Source organism: Osmerus eperlanus, unplaced genomic scaffold (assembly GCF_963692335.1).
Source record: "Osmerus eperlanus unplaced genomic scaffold, fOsmEpe2.1 SCAFFOLD_63, whole genome shotgun sequence".
Taxonomy (NCBI): Eukaryota; Metazoa; Chordata; class Actinopteri; order Osmeriformes; family Osmeridae; genus Osmerus; species Osmerus eperlanus.
Genome location: NW_026911660.1, coordinates 93134 through 98266, shown reverse-complemented (window position 1 = coordinate 98266; position 5133 = coordinate 93134). Strand labels below are relative to the sequence as shown.

At 46.0% G+C, this 5133-nt stretch overlaps 1 long non-coding RNA gene across 1 annotated transcript in view; it reads right to left on the bottom strand.

Annotated features, from left to right (window-relative positions):
* Positions 1 to 5133, bottom strand: part of LOC134016402 (uncharacterized) — a 6679-nt gene continuing 1546 nt past the window's right edge. The window contains exons 1-2 of the long non-coding RNA XR_009929508.1: positions 2905 to 5133; positions 1 to 2868 (exon numbers count right to left, since the gene is read on the bottom strand). The exon at positions 2905 to 5133 is cut by the window's right edge and continues 1546 nt beyond it. This is a non-coding gene — a long non-coding RNA (uncharacterized LOC134016402). The remainder of the gene's footprint in view (positions 2869 to 2904) is intronic.

Sequence of the window (5133 nt, the reverse complement as noted above, 5' to 3'; positions counted from 1 at the left end):
TTTACTTTAAAAATATACTTTAATACGACAGCTGCATATAAATATTAAAATATACATTATACAGGTGTACAGCTCACACAAAACAAAAAATATTAGGCTTCTATTTACGGCATTTTTTTTTCTTGTTGCTTTTTGACTACCGATTCTCTTTCCAATATGCTTACTAACTGTGAAAGTAGATGTACATAGAGGTTATCGAACATCGCAAGACCAAAGCGCTATTGTCTTGTAGTATTCTAATAACTGGGTTTAATGAAAACAGAAGTAGTGAAAAATTAGAGGTGAGGATTTGTATGATAGAGACAAAGAGAGAAGGTTTTTTTTTCTTTTTTTTTGCTGTACAGTATATGACACGGCGTTCTGGAATGGTATGACACACAACACTGCATTTTGTGTTCTACGACTTCCTCTTCCCGCACCTTGATGTTCCTTATCACTTTACACCACAGAGGAAACACTTTGAAACAAATCTCTGGTTTTGGTATTTAGTCACATGGTCCTGCTCAACAGTCTAGCAGGAGATTGATCCCTCTGACGCACGTTAGGGAATGGGACTGGTACAAGCACAGTCCTCGAGGCCCAGGCAGCAGGAGAGGAGGCCGAGAGGAGGAGACTAAGGTCGGCTCACCGGTGTTTGACGACAGTCTGCTATTGTATGGCTCTTCGTCAGATCAGGCCATTATAACTCACACACGGGAATGTCAGTGTGTGTGTGTCAGTGTGTGTCAGTGTGTGTGTGTCAGTGTGTGTCAGTGTGTGTGTGTCAGTGTGTGTCAGTGTGTGTGTGTCAGTGTGTGTGTGTGTCAGTGTGTGTCAGTGTGTGAGGGTTGGATAACCAGGGCACTCAGGGGGGGCCCCAAGTGTCCTTGCTTATGACTGCCTGGGCGGCCCTCTTATCTTTGAAACACGAGAGCCCCTTGCTGTGTGTGGAGGAGGACAATGTGGTAGGAGGCAGAGCAGGGAGGCCAGACCGGGGTCAGCATCGTCCCACCGGCGTCCTCTTACCCCCCCCCCCCCCACCCCCATCACGGGGCACCTTCAGAATGAGAGCTGGCACCGTGCCACGTCAGTTAGGGCCTACACACCGTAAGAGCCACGGTGGAACCGTTTTTGTAGTCCCGGTTAAACCGTTCAATAACGACCAATCACAGGTTCTGTCTTCAACAACGACCAATCACAGGTTCTGTCTTCAACAACAACCAATCACAGGTTCTGACTTCAACAACAACCAATCACAGGTTCTGTCAGGTCTATCAGAAGACAGGAAATGGTTCTGAAAATGTTCGTTTTTTTCAGATGATCCTTCCACAGGGAGGAATGTAGAAGAGGTTAGACCTGATCCAGATCTTGGTTGCAAAACCCACAAGGTGCGTTTGACTTAATCTGAAAATGAGTTAGGTGCACTTGATTGGATTTGAATGTGGCTGAACAGATTGTGTGTTTGACTTATATTTTCAACACAAAATCTCAAAATGCCCCCCAAAATGTTCTATAACAAAATGAGAATACTGTTCCTGGGTGTCAACCCTCACAGAGTATAAATATGGCATCGGATGTTTCACGGTAAGTATTACAGTGCTTTAGTCTAGTTCAAACAGTCGTACAGAATTGAGCCCTTGTACCAAGTTCTCTGTGGCATTCTGGAACTTTCTTTGTGAACATTCTTTGTGTTTGAAAAAGGCAGTGACCATTTCTAGGGAAAAACGAGTCAGTGAGACCAGCTAGCTTTGCTATTTTCATTGCTAGTCAGGAAATAAAGGGTGTAAAATCACACTATTCAGTGCCATCTGAGAAAAGGATTTTGTGAACGATTGGTTTCCTTCAACTGCCCTCGCAAACACACAAACACATCTTATTTCAGATCTAGGACCAGCATAGTCTGTATTCACCGGTAGGTAGAAGAAGGTCAGTTTAGGATCTAGTGTCAACAATATGACCCTGTGAGTGCCGATCTGCTTGTATGGGTGCTCTGGATCGGCTAGCGAGGCCTGATCTGCCTGTGTTCTCTGGATCGGCTAGCGAGGCCTGATCTGCCTGTGTTCTCTGGATCGGCTAGCTAGGCCTGATCTGCCTGTGTTCTCTGGATCGGCTAGCGAGGCCTGCCTCTCTGTTCCAGGTACACGTAAACAGGGCAGTTCCAGGAAGAGTAGAGGCAGGAATGCAAGCCGAGCATAGATTGCCTTGCCAAGAACGGCCCCTCCCAGGCGATAGTCTTGCACAATTAAAGGAACAATCCACCCAAAACCAGACGCGTTTGTACCCTCACAGTGGTCGAACTTGTAGATGAGTCAGTGTGATGCACTCTCTTATCGGTTGGTGGGCAGAACCCCTCTAACTGAATGGAAACAAACTTTCACTCAATATCGTCCAGCTCTGAGGGTTGACTTCTCTGTCACAACGCAGGGCGCGAACAGTTGCAACCAGAAACACGTCTACAAGGGACGAGGGAAGGTGAAACCTCCGCTACGCATGGACCCAACCCCCCCTCCCCCAAAAAAGAGTGAAATATCCCTTTAAAGCCCACGAAAAACCTAAACTTCAATGACCCTCAACGTTTGTGCACATTAACGGAAAATAGGATGAACGTTGGAGAAAATAAATCTGTTCCTGTTGTTACATTTACATTTAGTCATTTAGCAGACGCTCTTATCCAGAGCGACTTACAGTAAGTACAGGGACATTCTCCCCGAGGCAAGTAGGTTGAAGTGCCTTGCCCAAGGACACGTCATTTTGCACGGCCGAGAATCGAACCAACAACCTTCTGATTAATAGCCCGACTCCCTAACCGCTCAGCCATCTGACCCCCCCTCTTCTTCTAGAGCACGTGAAGGTTTAGGGGTTTTGCCAGCGAGGGATCTTGTGACAGTTCTGGCAACCACGCACGATGGTCAGCTTGTGGAAAACATAGGAAGAAAGAGGGATCTGTAGAGGAGAGCCATAGATCCTGTCTATGGCCCAACACATGTAGCCTACATAAATACATACAGCACACAGTCCTTTTAGCAGGGGTTGTAGGGATGAGATTCATAGATAAGGAATAAGGAATAAGATTCCTAGGCCCTGTTTTTACTCGAACCACAGACCTTGCCTGGTATCCTGTCCTGCGCCCTTCCCTCCTTGTTCCGGCTGCTGTCGTTCACCCACAGAACAGTAGAGAATCACATCTCTAAAGACCAGTTCACACTGCCCAAACAAACACCAACAAGCACCAACAGTGTTTGGTTTGGTGTGACGTGCATCTGAGAGTGGAGGTAAGCCTGCCTGCTAGCTCATCGGAGAGAGTGGAGGTAAGCCTGCCTGCTAGCTCATCGGAGAGTGGAGGTGAGCCTGCCTGCTAGCTCATTGGAGAGTGGAGGTAAGCCTGCCTGCTAGCTCATCGGAGAGTGGAGGTAAGCCTGCCTGCTAGCTCATCGGAGAGTGGAGGTGAGCCTGCCTGCTAGCTCATCTGACTGGATTCCTTCTCTGGAATCCTCCGGGCCATCTGTCTTTGTGGTTTTGCTTATAGAGCTTAGTGTTGCTTTCACTACAGCTGCAACACTTTGTCAGAAACACGACAAACTGTTCCTACAAACATGAACCGTCCCCCCGTCCCCCGGAACAGGAAGCAGACAGGAGGTCACACATGGATGAATGGATGGACCCAGGTTTGGTTTCAGCGGGACACAACGGAATATGATTTGACCTTGTTCACTGTTAGATCAACAGCTGACAAGGGAGAAAAGAACCGTACAAAAGGGTTCAACTGCTCAGTTTCAACCACCGGTAAAGCCAAACATGGAGTTTCCATAGCGACGAACATTGTTTTTTAAGAACACTGCCACTGGAACGCAGCCTGGAATTTCTTCAATGTTGGTTCACATAGCAAATAAGAAAAACAACAGAATGGTATTGCTTAACATCGCCATGGCAATCTGCCACACGCACATGGCTTACAAACTTCAAAGGCCTGGACCGCCCTGACTGGCCGATCAGATTTGGTCATTTGTGCATTATTAAATCTCCTCTCTCATCTTTTAGAAGTTTGTTGGACCTGTGGACCGAGCAAGGACCAGAGAGAGGTTGCTGTTCCTGGTGGACCAGTCAAGTCTAGGCCGTGGTCATAGTTAGGTTGCACAACATCAAGGAAATGGCTCTGTGTTCTCGTGCCTTTGTGCTTTATGAGCACATCAGACAGTTCTCGGTGTTCTACTGTGCCAGGCAAGAACAATCAAGCACAGATAGGTCATTTTGAAGAATTGCGAGTATCTTTTGGATCCAGGCCTGCTAGTCAGAGCATGACACCTTCCTGTTGGGACGAGCTTCAGCAGACTGCTCCCGGAAGCAGACCCCCCCCCCCCAACCCTCAACAAATATAAAACTAAACAAATTGGTTCCACACAGAACTATTTCATCACACAAAACACAAGTTACAGGTGGTGCCATTTCACCAATACAGGGTTCTAGCTGAAATCCCACAGCAAAAGGTTCCTATAGAGTTCCCCAGAAGGTTCTCCTGACTGTAAACAATAAGAGAACCCCTTTAAAGAACTTTGTTTCTGACAGTGTACATATTAGAAGCAGGGTTCATACACAACATGTTGTCTGTTTCCAGACCCAGGGAACTAACCACACATATCTATTCTCTATGACATCAAAAACCCTTTATTTCACAACTTTGTTGAATACAATTACAGCATTGTACGGTCTGTTATTTATGAATACATTATTATGTGTTCATGAATAACAGACCGCTGCTATGGACGCACTTCTGAATATAACAACCCCTTTTTGCAGAAGCAATAAAATAATTTTAGAAATCCATGAAACAATTTTTTTTTTTTTATCAGTATTTTGTTTCAAATAATTGATTTATTTAGTAAGTAGCTATACTTCGCTTCAGGATTCGGCTTCACCCCGGCACGGTTGATTTAGCGCTGTACGGGAACCCTCCAAACCCAAAGGCTTCACAGATCTAAGCTCACGAACAAAGCTCTCGATCACATTTCCATAAGTAATCAATAATAAGTAAACAATCATCGATAAGGTGCAGCGTCTTCTTTCCTTCTCCTCGGGACACGCCAACATGCTCGCTCCAATCCAGCACAGTGCAATGTAGCGTTTCCATGACGCTCAAGAAAGACCACTGATAGGCTA